Source organism: Callospermophilus lateralis, chromosome 6, assembly GCF_048772815.1.
Source record: "Callospermophilus lateralis isolate mCalLat2 chromosome 6, mCalLat2.hap1, whole genome shotgun sequence".
Classification (NCBI taxonomy): Eukaryota; Metazoa; Chordata; class Mammalia; order Rodentia; family Sciuridae; genus Callospermophilus; species Callospermophilus lateralis.
The window spans coordinates 80,690,896-80,708,474 of record NC_135310.1 but is presented as its reverse complement, the minus strand read 5'-3'; positions in this window follow the sequence as shown (position 1 = coordinate 80,708,474).

Here is a 17,579-nt window from a genome sequence, read left to right as displayed (position 1 = left end):
ATTCCCTGGAGATTGGGACGTTTAGGTGCTTCAAGTCTCCATTGCTTCCTCCTACCACCACTTGTCTCCAGCCAGTGTGTTGGAAGTGCAGGCAGAATGGAAATGAACCACCAAGACATAAAAGGAAGGTTTTAAAAGGACACTAGATGTATTAATTTGGCATAATTGTCTGCTTTTAGCGTCAGTGATACTTAAGTTGATAATGGCCTTTGACCTTCCATCTAGTGCTGATATCTTACAAAATTTCTTAAGGTCTTACTTGAGTAATTTCTGCTTTCTTTCTTAAAGCACAAGACAGGTTCTAGGAGGAAGCCAAGTTCATTTATTCTCTTTACATATATATTATATGCATACTCTGAACTTACCCTAGATTATGTGTACATGTATATTTTTGCCTTTTGTTTCTTGTCTCTACATGTATTATTAACAAAGGCATTTTGGAAGATAGTAGGAAAATGACGTGGGCATTTGGAATTTATTGAGAACGAGAATGTCAGGTTTGAAGTTTGAGTTTGAGACATTGCTAGAAGAGGTGAGTGAAAACTGACACCCTAACTATAGTTAACAGTAAGCATACCACAAAGGCTGCAAAGAGAGTAGATTTTTGTGCTGTTAGTGCACATGCACACACATATGAGGTGATGGATATGTCACTTAGGTTGATTGCAGAAATCATTTCACAATGTATAAATAATTTCAAAACATGTTGTATGTCTTGAATGCAATTAAAAGATCCTCCATTCTAACTGTCAAAATCCACTATTAGGAACCCAGCTCAAGGGAGTCATCTTTCTTTTGTATTGTTGAATCTCTCTCTCACATAGGAAAACTTTCTTTGATGACAAAGAAAATTAATCTTCAGAAATTATATTTTACCAACAACATATTTAACAGCCTTTTCATCTTCCTGATGAACTCGATGTAGCTATGGAAATTTCAATTTCCTATCTTGAATCAGCTTCAGAAAATTGTGTGTTAATGTGCTTCAAATTGACTTATCAACTAATGAACCAAGAAATGATATTTTTTGGACCGTGTTTAAAAGTGTTTTGCTCAGATTTTAAAGGTCAGGGCATTTCAGGGTCAAGATTGTTCCATAATTTTTCTCTGTGACATATTCACTTCCCATTAAAACCTAATTTTCTCTACCAATAAGGTGCTAAGCTTCTAATCACTCATGGAAATTGTATTTTGTATGAACATTACCTCATCCAAATGTATGTTCTCAGCGAACCTGTCATCGAGTGGATTTGATGCCTTAATTTTTTCCTTTTGTAGCAAGATGCCTAACTGGTTACTTATGCAGGCATGTTGTTGGTGAAATTAAGGGGAGTAAGGGGAATAAAAAAATCTATGGCCATGATGAGTGTTAAAACTGAGCATAACTGTTACTTCAGCATCTGATGCTGAAATATCAGGGTAATGCAGGTAATCTATTTAGAATAAAAATGAAGGCAACTGAACCCAATTCACTTATACAACACTTGGGTCAAGATACAAAGATAATTGCTATGGATTTTTCTATGAAGGGTATTAAAACACACATTTGATTTGTCTATTCATTTAGCAAATGTTTTCCAAGCACGTTTTGTCTACTGAAGTGAGTTGTGCAGATATGATGATATATGGCACAAATACTTGCAAGTGCTAACTATGAGGACTGATAGTAAGTATTAGACTGTGAATGAGGGGCACATAATATATATTGGTTGTCTGCAGGATATAGTAGCTACATGCCTGTGGGTGGGGATTAGAAAGGGCTTCACGAAGGAGGCAACATTTGCTCTGGGACTTGAAGGATGGGCAGGATCATAAAAATAGGGATGCCAAGGAATGGAGAAACATCACTGAAGATCCCTGTTTTAGTCACCTTTGGAATACTACAATGAAATACCTGAGGCAACTAACTTTATAAAAAGAAAAGTTATATCTAGTTCATAGTTTTGGAGGGTTCAAGTATTGAGCTCATTTGTTTGGCCTCTGATGAAGATGGCACAGCAGGATGTGTGTGTGTGTGTGTGTGTGTGTGTAAGAGCAGGTGATAACATCTTGAGCCAGAGAAGGAAGTGAAAGAGAGGATAAGCAATGTCTCACAATCCCTTTTTAGTCCCCTAAAGATAAAAGAACCTATGACTAGACCCTGTTTCTTAAAGGCCCACAGTGCCTCCCAACAACCTCATCCTGGGGACCAGGTCTTTAGCATATGGACCTTTGGAGGACACTACCCATATTCAAAATATAATTTGCCTTGGCCGGGTGTGGTGGTGCCTGCCTGTAATCCTAGCAGCTCAGGAGGCTGAGGCAGGAGGATTGTGAGTTCAAAGCCAGCCTCAGCGACTTAGTGAGGCCCTAAGCAAGTTAGTGAGACCCTGCCTCAAAAAATAGAACAGGGCTGGGAATGTGGTTCAACGTGATTAAGCACCCCTGGATTCAATTCCTGGTACCATAAACAAAACACAAATAAGCAAAACAAAACAAAACAAAAGACAGCTTGCCTTAAACTCCAATGCTCTCTCATTATGTGATTTCAAGCTCAAGTTATCTAAAGATCTCCATAGAGTTAGAACAAACTGAAGGGAGTGATATAGACTTAAAGGAACTTGAGAGAAGATCAACCCCTAGGGGAGTCCAAGGTGCCATTGGGAGTGTGTCATCTTAGAGTGTTTTTTGAACAAAATTCACAGACTCACTAGGTAAATATTCATGGACTTATACTTTTCATTCAGAGGTATGAGGAGAAACTCTGCAAATCTTTTTCAGTGAACTGGGGAAAGTAAAAGCTATGTATTTTACTGGACATGTTGTTTAGGATGCAAGTCAGTCTCTATTATCAGAAAGCTCTGACAAAGGATCTGAAACCTGGCACCTTTCTCAGCACCTGACAGTGATATTTTCCCTTTGCTTGTTTTTCTCAGTTGTTGTTACTTGTAATCTAGGTCATTCAATCAACTATACAATACAGAGTGAACTGCAATCGTCCTGCTTTAGAGGCAGCCCTTGGTGCAGAATTAAATTTGTACCTACATTGCTTTCCTAACTAGACTGTAACCTCCTGGAGGCCAATATGAGGTTATTATTATCATTATCATGATTATTGTTGTTATTACTATTATTTTTAAATAGAAACTGTGTAGCTATCAGGAGAACAGGTGTTGCCTGACATTTCACTGATATAGCAGTTTTCAAGGTTTTTCTTTAATGGCTCAACTTTGAGAGACTAGGTTCAGAGAGCAAATGCTTCTCTATGGGACAGTCAATAGGTGTGGCTTATATGTTGTTTTCTCTTTTATTGCTAAATTATACCTATGAGAATCTGCCAAGTGGAACTGATAAACCTGCTCAGCCTTGCCCAATGTCTCTTTTGAGGATCAGGATGAGTTTTGTTTACTTGTGTCTGCACAGAAGTCAAGGAAATATTAATCCAGCAATGAATGAATATTTTCCCCCTTGTTAATGTTGAACTCGACATGAAACTCCCACCATGATGCTGAATTTTAGACGTTTATTTTTACTTTGTTTTTTACTAAAAAAAAAATCTAAATGGTATCATGTTGTAACACAGTTTTAAAAACTTAATAATATCTTAAAATGTATCCTGAATATTTTTCAATATCATTAAATAATCTTCTATAACCTAACTTTAATAACTATAAGTATTTCATTATATAATTATATTATTCATTTTATCATCAATATGAATATATTTGTAAAAATGCTTGCAATGTGACAAATAAACAAAAAGGGCTCACTTCACTAAATCTTTAATCTTGTTATGTTCTCCAGAGTGAATCATCACATTTCACTGCATAATTGTCATAGATTTTATGCCATTTTTTATTTATTTATTTTTTTGCAAAAGGTGTGGTGTGACTATTAGGTAATTTTTTAAAAAGATTGTCCTGGTATTACATAAAAATAATTTATTACTAAATTGTGATTTGATGCAAGATTAGAATGCATAGAATACTTGTGAATATACATTAAACTTGAGTAGTCCAAATTCATGTATATCATATCTTTGTGACAGCATAAGGTATGTTTTTCTGATCTGAAAAGTCAACACATTAGTAGTTATTGATTTCTGCATTATAATGGAAATATTACACTTTAAAAAAAAATTTACTCCAGTGTTACAAAGTAAGGACTCCACAATTTAATCCTCTGTATTGGAAGATACTGTGCTGTGGTTATTGGTTTTGTCATCTGACATGTTGTCCTCAGTACCACTCACATAAGTTGTGTTTCCCCTTATTACTGCTGCACTCTAAACAAACCACCCAAGTCAGCTTTCAGAAATACACTGACCACGTGTGCTCTGGGAGTTGTAGGCTCACTGTGCACAAGAAAAAAAATGTGTATCCATTTGCCGCTGGTAAAAACATTGCTCTTCTGTTTATCTCTGAAGTGGCCTGATGGACAGAATGTAACAATTAAATGGTGGAAGGCTATAAACCAATTTTTGGATTGAAAAACAGGATTTAAAGATTATGTGGTGATAGTGGTGATGCGGTGAAATATCACTGGGTCCTTGACATATGTATTTATATCTGGATGCATTAACAAAATTTATTGTTTTAAAAATACAGACATTGAATATTTATTGGATATAATTAGATAGAAATGTAAGTTTCATTCATCTCATTCATGTCAAATATATATATCAAATATATGTGATATCATTCATCTCAAATATATATAAAAACATTTCTGTGGTATAAAAATAATGCTACTTATGACCTGTGGATCTCACCAGCTAGCCCCAGAATCAGAAGATTACTAGCACCTTAAACAATAGTTCCTAGTCCTCCCCTACTGTCTTCTTGGTTCCTGTGGTTATTCTTATCTATTTTTTTCTGCAAGTCTTTCATAAACTTCACTTTCTAATGTTACAACATGAACTTCTAGCCCTGAAAATGTATTTTTAAATGTTGTGTGGTTTCCATTCTGTAGAGATGGAAGCATGTTTTCTAAGTGTTCTAGACTCGAGTCTTACCTTTCACAGTCATATCTGGAACTGATCATTGTGTATGGAATGAGGTAGAGGCGAGTTTCATTTTTCCCAACTGTGTAACAGATGATTCTAGCATTCAGTTATCTCGCCAGCCACAGGAAGACACAGCCCCTGGAGGGCTGGCTGGAGCTGGAGTGAGGGTTTCAGGAGGGGTGTGCCAGCAGTGGAGCTGCTCCAGCGGCAGCAGCACACTTCAGCTCAGCCTGCTGGCTCATCCTGCAGGATGAGATGCTGACAGACAGGTTTTCCGTGGCACAGCTCTCTCAGGCCCTGTTACAGTTATGACAGAGGTGTCATCACTCTTCCTTTTGAAGATGGACCCTTCCACTTGGAAGTCCAGGGTTCCCACCCAACAAATTGAAGACATCCTCCTCTTTCCTCTGTATTCCAGCAAGTGCTCTGGGCACTGTGGAAGTTCCCCTTTAAGTTATGATGGGAACCCAGGACAAACTGCTATGGACCCTTCTCTGTCTAGAATGGAAAGGCCATGAACTTTTTTTTGTGTGTGTACCTTTCATTTTGCCTCCATTCCCATTTTCAGAAACCTGTTGGTTTTATTAGTTTTTTGATGAACCAACTTTTGGCTTTGTTGAATCTTTTTTTTTTTTATTAGTTGCTCATGACAACACAATGATCTTGACATATCATACATTTGATTTGTTGAATCTTTGTTTTGTGTGTATATTTGTCAATCCATTCATTTCAACTTTTAGTTTTTTCCTTTGCTCTAATTTTTAGGGGATTTCTGATGATTTTCTCTCTCCTAACATCTTAAGATCAATGTTTAGCTGATTGTTTTTCAGGATTTTTTTGTTTTTGCTAAAAATATTTTAAAACTAGAAACTTATCTCTTTTTTAAAAAATTATTTATTTTTTAAATACATGACCATGGTGGAATGCATTACACTCATTATTACCCATATACAGCACAATTTTTTGTAACTCTGTACAAATTTATTTCTTAGAAATTTATTGAGTGTGTTATAGTGTTATATGGTGGTTTGTCCACTGAAATATTTTGATTTCCATTATAGTTATTTTATTGTTTTGCTAATGGGTTATTCAGAAATACATTTATTCATTTTAAAAGCTTAGAATATGTTTAATTGTGTTTTTATTATCAATTCCTAGTTTACTTAAATTGAAGGTTTTTTTAATTTTTTTTTTTTAGTTGTGGTTGGACACAATACTTTTATTTTATTTATTTATTTATATGGGGTCCTGAGGATCAAACCCAGGGTCTCATACGTGCTAGGTGAGCTCTCTACCACTGAGCCAGAACCCCAGCACTAAATTGAGGTTTTAATGGATAATCTGTCTGATACAATATTTTGGAGACTAGCCTTATGGCCCAGTATGCAATCAAATTTCCTGTTTTAAGAGTCCTTGAAAGAATTCTTGGTGACAAACATTCATCATGCTGCCCCTGAGCTGCAGGGTTGCCCTGTTCTGTATCTCACGGTAACCCAGTGTAGCCGAACACAATGTTGCTCCAGTGCTCTGTGGTCTCAGTTACATTTTTGTGTGATTAATCTAGAAAGTACTGAAAAAGCATGCTACAGCATTCCACTCTGAGATTGGATTTTGTAAATTTTTTCTTGTATTTCTGTTACTTTTCTTTTTTATATTTTACATTTCTGTTCTCCTTTTATACTAGTAGGTACCTATAAGAACAGAAGAGTTATAGTTTCCTAATAAATTTAGACTTCTAACATTAAAAGATGACCTTATATCTCTAATAATGTCTTTGCTTTGACACTATTTTGTTTGATTTAAATATATTTATTTCCATTTCATTTTGGTTAGTATTTGAAGATGATATCTTTTTCTATGCTTTACCTTTTAGTCTCTCTATAGCTGTATGTTTGAAGTATATCTCTTCAAAAATAGACATTAAAATATAGTTAACTATTTTGTCTGAAAGGTACATTTATTATGTTTACTACAATTTTAGATAAATTTGGATTTATTCATAGCATTTTAATTTTGTCTATTTCTCTTTGTGAGTTTTAAAATCCTTTAGTGCTGGGGCTGGGGATGTGGCTCAAGCGGTAGGGCGCTCGCCTGGCATGCGCGGGGCACTGGGTTAGATCCTCAGCACCACATAAAAATAAAAAATAAAGATGTTATGTCCACAGAAAACTAAAAAATAAATATTAAAAAATTCTCTCTCTTTCTCTCTCTCAAAAAAAATCCTTTAGTGCCTTTAAATGTTTTTTTTTTGGGGGGGTGCAATATAATTATACATAATAGTGAGATTCATTGTTACACATTCATATTTGCACACAATATAACAATATAATTTTGTTGATTTTGTCTCCCCAGTAACTTCTCTTTTTCTTTCCTCCTTTCTACTCCGGTCTCCTTCCTTTACTCTGCTGATCTCCCTTTTATTTTCATGAGATAACCCTCTTTTTTCCTCCTGTTCTCTCTGGTTTCCACATACAAAAGAAAGTATAAGGCCTTTGACTTTCTGAGATTGGTTTATTTCATTTAACATAATGTTTTCAAGTTCCATCTATTTTCCTGCAAATGATACAATTCCATTCTTCTTTATGGCTGAATAAAACTCTGTTGTATACATACATCACATTTTCTTTATCCATTCAACCATTTGATGGACACCTAGCCTAGTTCCATAATTTGACTATTGTGAATTGTGTTGCTACAAACATGGGCATGCATATATTGCTATAGTATACTGACTTTAATTATTTAGGATAAATACTGAGGAATGGTGTAGCTGGGTTTTATGGCGGTTCTTTTATGGTCTTTTGAATCTCCATACTGATTTCCATTGTGGTTGTACTAATTTAAAATCCCACTAGTAGTATACAAGTGTCCCCCCACCACACACACTTTATTGCCTTTTAAAAATAGATGAAAAGGTTCTTCTCATTCAATTTTGTTTAATTTTTGTGAGTATGGAAGGAATATCATTTTCTTCCTTCCTAGAACACATTCTCTTGGTTTCTTTAATGAAGCTTACAGTGTAAACAATCTCAGATTTTGCTTGTTTACAACTTTCTTAGTCTTATCATTGTTTCAAAACTATACTAATTAGGATCCAATTCTAGACTGAAGGCTTTGTTTCTAGGAATTGTGGACTAGCTCATATAAAACCAGTCTTTTGTCTGAGAACAACCAAAAAAAGCAGGGGAAAATGTGAAACATCTGTTGGACGGTATTGGCGAGGTACTGAAGCAGCCAAGCTCCGAATGGTCAAGAGCCCAAAGAGAGGGAACTGCATTGAGGTTAGCCAAACATTACTCACCGCCTTTCTTCTTTACCCATTTGGAGATTCTTGGTGCTGCAAAGCTGAGAAGTTGAGTAGAGCTTTTGTTAGCCTCATGGTTCAAGGACATGACATTGTATACTTTCTGGTAGTCAATGAACAAACAGTAAATGACTGCTAGTAACAAGAAAATGAAAAATGTTCTGTTAATCCAAAGAACTCAAGGCAGGAACAAAAGAGGAGCACGAGCCAGGTGAAATAAATTGAAATAAATAGTAATAGGATAGATTCAAAATAAAATGTTGATAATTACATTACATGTAACTGGACAAGGGGCTCCCAGTGTACCTCCATGGTAGAGCACCTGCTTCGCAGATGTTAGGACCTGGGTTCAATCTCTAGCAAAACACACACACACACACACACACACACACACACACACACTCACACACACACTATTCCAATTATAGATCAGTAATATCATCATGCTAGAGAGAAAAACAGAACTCAGCTACTTGCTGCTTTAAAAAGATGTGCCTTAAACACAGAATGGCTGAAGATGAAAAATGGAAAACTAGTTAACAAACACGAATTATCTTACATCGACATTTATTTTCTATAAGCACAATGAAGTTATGTTTTTTTTCTTTACAATTTCTACTGTTAGCATTGAGGAATCAGTTGTCATATTTGCCATTCATGTGAGGATGTGTTTCTGTATTTCTTTTCTGTTTTTCTCATAGGATTTTGTCTCTGGAATTTTGCAGTTTTGCCATGCCTAGATGTAGCTTTGTTTTATTTATCTTACTTGAGATTCTTTATTTAGTTCTCCCATAACTAGGAACTACTTACTAGTTTTATAATTTCTCACCCATTCTTCCTTTAAACATTACTTCTGCTTAGTTTTCTCTTTTTCCATATTTACCTAACTGGAATTTCCTACTCTATTCTCCATGAATGGTGTCTCTTTATTATGTTTTTCATTGTCTATATTGTTACATTCTGGGAACTGGAATATAAATGTTAATTAATTTCATTGCTGTTTCTAATGTGTTGTGAATTATTTTATGTGTTATTATTGTTTTTATTTCTAAAGTTTTATGCTTTATTTATGTATTTATTTGGTACTGGGGATTGAACCCACAAGTGCTTAACCACTGAGCAACATCCTCATCCCTTTTTTCTATTTTTATTTTTTTTTTTTAGAGACAAGGTCTGACTGAGTCATTTAGGGCCTCACAAAATTGCTGAGGCTGATTTTGAACTAACAATCCTCCTGCCTCAGCGTCCTAAACTGCTGGGATTATTGGCACGTGCCATCTTGCCCAGGTCTATGCTTTTATTTTTTAACAATGACTCTTATTTCTTATTCTTTAGTCATATATTAAATCACAAAGTTTGTTTCTTCAGACATATTTATGTTATATTTTCAAATTGATAATTCTAGTACCTGAAGTCTTCGTGAGTCTCAGAAACCCTATATTTGGTTGAATTGTGCCCTTCACCAAAAATATCGTGCTTCCTGGAATTTCAGATTATAATATTATTTGTAAACCAGGTCTTTGCGGCTGGGCGTGGTGGTATGTGCCTATAATCCCAGGGGCTTGGGAGGCTGAGGAAGGGTGATGGAAAGTTAAATCACTCTTCAGCAACTTAGCGAGGCCCTAAGTGGCTTAGTGAGACACTGTCTCAAAGTAAAAAATTAAAAAGGCTGGGGATGTGGCCCAGTGGTTAAACACCCCAGGGTTCAATCCCTGGTACAAAAGGGGAGGGGGAGGGCCTTTGCAGGTAGAACAGATTAAGATAAAATCATACTGGAGTAGAGTGGGCACTAAATACAATGAGAAAAGTGTCTTTATTAGAAGGGACAAATACAGCATGGTGACAAGAAGGCAAACTCACAAAAGGAGAATACTGTGTAAGTACAGGCAGACTGGCTGCATTTACAAGCCAAGAAAGTCAGGGATTGCTAGGAGCTTCCAGAAGCTGAGAGAGGCATGGAAAGGATTCTCCCCAGCAATCTTCAGGGGTTATGGCTCTGCTGACACTGTGATTTCAGACTTCCACTCTCCGTGATAGAACAACATTCTATTATTCTAAGCTACCAAGTTTGTGACACTCCTTTTTAGCAGTACTTATTGGAAACTAATATAAAGCTCATCTGTAAAATGGATAATATCAAGCCATTCAAAACATAATAAGAGAATCAAATGAGATCATGTAGATAAAGTATGTTGCTTTTATGTCTGTCCAGAATAAGTGCTTGGTAAACATTTTCATTTTGGATTTGGTTTTCAAACATGGTATTTGTGTGAGTGTAGAGCTTTTTCTTTATAGTGCACCCATGTTCACATATGCACAGCACAAATTCACCCTGATATCTGCATGTATACCTCACGCACCCCCATATACAGCTCTCTGCCTTTCACATGGACCTCATTGAAGCCTCACCATAGGATCCCAGTATGAACTCATTGAGGTTTCACCATAATTACTGCAGTTGTATGTATCTGAACTCAGTTTCAAACCAGGAACGTTAACAAAAAGAACATTCTTCATAGTGAAGATCCAGAAATAGCTGTGCTAAAGGGAAAAAGTTTCATCAATCATTAGTGCCCTCTTGGCTATTTTTCAGAAAAATCTTGTTATAACCTTTGTTTTTCCAGAGTTAAAAAAAAGAGAAAAATCCACTGCAGCGGTTTGCATTGGGTGCTAGATCTAGCCTCGAACCACCAGTCTGACATCATGTCATGAGCCTAACCAGTAGGGTAGGTTGGCCTTTTGAGCCAAAACCTTGAAGTGAAGGGTGGAGGACTATGAGAAAAGTTAAATTTAAATCTTCCAAATCCCAACATACTAAAGCTCCTGTGAATCAAAAACAAAAGTATGCTTTGAAATAACTTCTGACATGAATAAAGAGAATGAATGGACATTTGAACTGAATACATTATTTTTAGAAAGTGCTCCCCCTCTTTTCTCATTGTGGATGTTCGTTGGCAAAGCAATGAAGAAAACCCTGTGTGCTCTCATGTGAAATAGGGAATTCTACATATCCTACATCTCAAATGTTTTGATACTTTGAGGATAATTCTAGGTTTAATATATGAATAAAGAATGAAGTCCTAGGCTGGGCAATGACATCTTATTGCAAATATAGATTACTGAACTCTGAATTGAAATAAAACAGGGAAAGAACTAGTTTATGTATTTTATATAAAAGGTAGATGTTTTCTCTCCTTTAAAGATTCAATATCATGTTGATTTTTATGGCATGGTTGCGTACTATAGCTCAAATTACATAGCAGTATCACTTTGAATAATGAGGTGAATCTCGAAAATGCTTCAGTCGTATTTTAAAGAATCAGATTTACTAATATTTATGACCAATCTTTCTTTCATGAATAATTTTTTGAAGGAAGATGGAATAAAATACTTGTAAATGCAGATATGCTTGGAAATTTGTCTACTAGGTAGTGATCAGTGATTTAGAGGACAATAAATCTAAGAGTGAATCTAGGAGTATGTTGGAGTTTTAAAAATGATGGTCAGGGAAGACCCTATTCAGATGTATCAGTTGAGCTAACATTTGAAGGAGGAGAGGATGTATACATAACACGTTATCGAGGAAGAATTTGGATTTGCAAATCTTTGGCCTGGAGATAGTTCACATAAAGACATTTAGAGAAACTTAATGGTTTCCTCCATTTTTAAGAATGGAAGGACAGCAGAATAAAATAGACATTATTATCGCTGTAGGTATATACATGACTGCAGGACCAATGTTATTCTGCAACCTGTACACTCAGAAAAATGAGAAATTATATCCCATCTGATTCAAGTGTATGATATGTCAAGATCATTGTACTGTCATGTGTAACTAATTAAAACAAATAAAAAAGTTTAAACTAAAAAAATTTCATATTTACATACACAAAGTTCTGTACTTCTAGATCAACAATAAAAATTATTCAGTTTATCCCGCAGATCCTTCTTTACCAGTCTCTATTTGTTCTAAAGCTGATTGGAGTAATCTTGCTCAATGTATCAATCACAAACCATTTAGATATATAGAGGTAAGTATGTCCTTAGATATTGAGTATATAACCATGTTGTGGTTTCTCCACATATTTTCGTCTTAGAAACCCTGTGTACTGCCCCAGTTCACTGAATAGAGCAAGAACTTTACCTAAAACACTTTATTACAATTGTTATACTACAATTGTTATATTGTAATAAATTGTTATATTGTTATATTGTATATCTGCAAAATAAGAGAATTAGACTAAATGGTTCTAAAAGGACACTTTTGGGACTAAATTCTTACCAATACATGCTATTTGTCTCAGTACTTAATTGTCTTAATTTGTGGAACATTTTAAATTGTGAACACATTGCCTAATTCAACAGATTTTCCAAAAAATAATTTTCTTTGCTCTTGTTCATAATGGATCTTTTACAATCATTTAACTCACAGGGCTTCTTTTATTGAGAAAACTTATTTACCTGTGTAACTGTGAATCAGACAAAAAAAGATGCTGTTTAAAATGACAATTTAATGTTTCATAACATGGGATTTTCTGTTTTGTTTTCCTTGGTGTTTAAACCAGAATTAATATAAACCTAAACTATTTTTTAATCCTGGGTATTCATTAAATTCAGAAAGATTTTGCACTTTTTAGATCTTAAAAATCAGTATTATCTTCTGTTTTTTATAATTGTTTGAAGCAGTCACCACTTTGTTGATTCCTTAAATCTCAAATGGCAGTCTGTAATCTTTTTGCTTTGTCTGTTTCTCCTTCATCTCATCACTTTTCAAGGCTTTTGTTATTCAAAAATAAGAGCACATACACTTGCTGAGCTTTTTAGAAGTGTAATTTGTTTTTATTGGTCTCAGGTTATTGCTTTTCTTTCAAGTGTTATCATCAGTAAGTCAACTGAAGGGTGAGATTCTTTTCTTACAAGTAGCATGCACTCCTGATTGAATCAGGAGAAGCAGTGTTTGAGAAAAAAGTGACCCAAATAATATTGTGTTGGCCAGTCATATGATTTCAAGCCTCCTGGAAATTTGTATTCCAAGAAGGGTTGAGAGGAAGGAAGAAAAAAGTGTTCTCTCAAAACAATAATGAAGACAGGAACCTCATTTACAGGTTGGTATATAGTAAGTGCTGAACAAGTTGAATGAAATAAAAAGCATCTTTTATATACTATTATTCACTCTGATAAAAAAGTCTGAGAGAAAACTATTTATAATATTAAATGTATTGCTTGTGTCTTTATTGAATATGTTTTGGAACAGGAATGATTTTAAAATTAAAATTTATTTGAAACTTTGTGCTTACATAGCATTTGTTATGGCCACAGAATATGTTTCCTGCAGAGTGAATTCCTGAGATGCGGAATAAATCAGGCAAAGTCCTGTGTCTTCCCAAATCTGGCAAACTATGATGGAGAGATGGAGGTACTTCAGGCTGAAAGTCTATAAATCAGTCTCTGGATTTTGCAACTAAAATAGACCTGAAACAAAAATCAGAATGAAAACATCTGAGAATCACTGGGTTGTGATACATACTCCTGGCCAGAAATAGGAGGAGAATACTTACAGTGATAACAAAAGGGGATGTAAAAAAATGCCAGGAGACGATGATAACAGTAATAGCAAATACTAGTTCTTGTTATCGTTAACTGCTTATTGTATGCCAGGCATTAGATTATCCTTTTTCTACATATGACTTTGCAACAATCTTGTTAGGGAGGTTCCGTTGCTATCCTCTTCAATGGGATTTGAAGGTATAAAAAACTTTTCCTATGGCTACACAACTAGGAAGTGCTAGAGCTGGGATAAAAACACATGCATTATGATTCTAGAACTTGTATACATACTTACTGCATTATCATGAGATCTTGACATAGGGAAGTGTTTTGGAAAACTAAAAAGGCAAAAGTAGAGTTAATTTATGTGAACTGACACTTGCATTGAATGTAATAAAGAATAGAACTGATAGTGTTAAAAAGTTGAATTAGTGATATGAAAGAGCCTTTGAAACTTTCACTACAAACCTAAATGATAAAATATTAAGAGACATTGGGATAGATATAAAGGTCTGACAATGGAGATTTAGCTTAAGAATTATATGTACTTCTGAGGAAGAAATCACAATTGAGGCAGAGCATAAAGAAAATTGCACTCAAGACAGACACTTTTTTTAAAAGTACAAAATGACCTTGAGATGCAAATCAAAAAAGCTAGCTGAATTCTAGGAAACAAATCAATAAAGTTAAAGTGTCTTCCTACATGTGCTTTGGATATTAATGTCCATCATATTCCACCATCATTTGTAACCTCATGCCCTGTCCCTTCCCCTCCCATCTTCTGCCCTATCTAGAGTTCGTCTATTCCTCCCATGCTCCCCCTCCCTATCCCACTATGAATCAGCCTCCTTATATCAGAGAAAACATTTGGCATTTGCTTTTTTGGGATTGGCTAACTTCACTTAGCATTATCTTCTCTAACTCCATCCATTTACCTGCAAATGCTGTGATTTTATTCTTTTTATTGCTGAGTAATATTCCATTGTGTATATATGCCACATTTTTTCTTTTTATCTCTTCATCTATTGAAGGGCATCTAAGTTGGCTCCACAGTTTAGCTATTGTGAATTGTGCTGCTATAAACATTGATGTGGCTGTGTCCCTGTAGTATGCTGTTTTTAAGTCCTTTGGGTATAGACCAAGGAGAGAGATAGATAGCTGGGTCAAATGGTGGTTCCATTCCCGATTTTCAAAAAAAATCTTCATATTGCTCTCCATATTGGCTGCACAAATTTGCAATCTCACCAGCAATGTATGCATGTAACTTTTCCCCCTTGCTAACACTTATTGTTTGAATTAATGATAGCTGCCATTCTGACTGGAGTAAGATGAAATCTTAGAGTGGTTTTGATTTGTACTTCTCTAATTGCTAGTGATGATGAACATTTTTTCATATATTTGTTGATTGATTGTATATTATCTTCTGAGAATTGTATGTTCAGGTCCTTGGCCCATTTATTGATTGGTTTATTTGTTTTATTGGTGCTTAGCTTTTTGAGTTCTTTATATATCTTAGAGATTAGTGCTCTATCTGGTGTGTGAGGGGTAAAGATTTGCTCCCAATATGTAGGCTCTCTATCCATTCCTCACTTTTTCTAACTGAAGTAAACCTTTTGCTGTAGTTTCCTTCAACCTTGCAATTCCTTCAAACCATAGGTAGACTCACATCTCAAGTAACGGTGACATTTGTCAAAGTTAACTTCACAGTAACTTTTTCAGAGGTAAAATGTGTGTGCTTTTCTCAAAGCCACTGGAATTTGTCCACTTTCAGGAGAAATCTTTCCTTTCAATGATATTTACATAACATAAAAATTTGCTGTTTTATGCAGAAATATGTTTCAAATGGACCAGTTTATATTACTTTTCCTAAAATACTTATGTAAAACATTTATCATTTTTAACAAAATATGCCAGGGCATCTGCTTTTCCCAGAAATACTGAAAAGAATTTGCTGAAACAATGTACAGTCATTCCAGTTTGACTCCACATCCCAAAGATTCATAAAACATAATGATTGGGCAGGGTCAGTAGCAGAGGAAACCTGACATTGTTTTGTCCTTCATGCTGATCTGGAGGACCTCTGAGACATATGTGATGGAACATAGCAAATTCCAGAATAAAATACAAACAGTAGTTCTGAATATATTTCAATAGTTTTTCAGTTTCTGTTACTTCTGTGAACTTTTTAAAAATTCATATTTCTTCCCTAATACTATCTTGGCCACAATTGGCTTTCTTTCTTATGTGTCTTAAAGGAAGTATCTGGTTTTATACTTCACTGGTAAATGTAAAACTTCTTTGTGCATGTTCCTCTTGACTTCACGACTTTCATTCCTTCTCCAACCCCATAATCCCATGCACTAGAAGCTAACAAAAACCCTAAAATAGTGGTTTTGTGCTTTTAATAAAACCCATTGTTAAACTACCCACAGACAATTACTCTATGGTGTTATGTAACTTGTTTACAGATATATAATGTTAAAACAAAACAAAAGCAAAGCAAAATTGCAGCCACCCATGTAGGTCTTTTTGAGGGATGAGAAGTATTTATTTATTTATTTTAATTTTTTTTTTTAGTTATAGATGAACACACAGTTTCTTTATTTTATTTTTATGTAGTGCTGAGGATCCCAGTGTCTCACACATGGGAGGCAAGCACTTTACCACTGAGCTACAGCCCCAATCCTTTATTTTTCAATACTTGCTTCATTGTCCATGAAAGTAATAAAGAGGTATCAGTTGTTTCTGGAGGTTTTTCAGACCCAAATCTCAAGATTATTGGCAGTTGTAAAGTCCTTTGATTTGTATAATACTGAGACTTGAAGTTGTTATTGAGGGTTTTTTTTTTTTTTGCTTTTTTTTTTTTGAAGCAGAATAGTATAGGGGCTAAATTTATGGATTCAGGAGACAAATTTCTCAGGTTTCACTCTTTCTCCCATTACTTCACAGTTGTGTGAACTTGAGCCAGTTATTTTTATCATTCTATGACTGTTTTTTCAACTATAACATGAAGATAATAATATTATTTACTCATGCTTAGTTAACATAAGACACTTAAGAGTGCCCAGCATATAATGTTATATATGTTCAATATTTAAATAAATAATAATTGTTATTCAAATCAGGATTTCCTCAGAATGTCTTATGAACTAAAATTGAATTAATTAGCACAATTTGATTAATGGAATGTATAGAAAAGGTTGTTGAGAATGAAAATATCCAAACTTTATATTGACAATTACAGAAAATTTAATACTACAACTATAGTAGCTAACCTTTGATTGTATACTGGATACTTAGTACTTATTTTTGTTTTTTGTTGTTCTCCTTACAAGTGTTTTGATTTGTTTCCCCTGCACTGATTCACAACTTTTAACAGGTGAAATTAGAGGGGCAGGTGATACCAACAATGGTATGCTAATGCTACATTGGGCATCTCACTTTGTCTGAATTTGGTGATGTCCCAAACTAGCTACACTAAAGGCAAGTCTAGAGGGAATTTAAATAAAGTTTTTATCCCAGTGGGACCATCTAGTTGTTCTGGAATTCAGACAGGATATTTGAGTTATGCCTTTGGCCAGTTGACGGTGCCTAGGTAGAATGTATAAAGCGTACGTTTAATGGCAACATATCTTCAAATTCTTAATCTGTCACTAATTAATAAAGATAAAAAACCCTGATCATTTGGGATCTATGAGGTCAAAATTGGCAATAGTGCAATTCCACTGTTCCACTGTGTAAAAT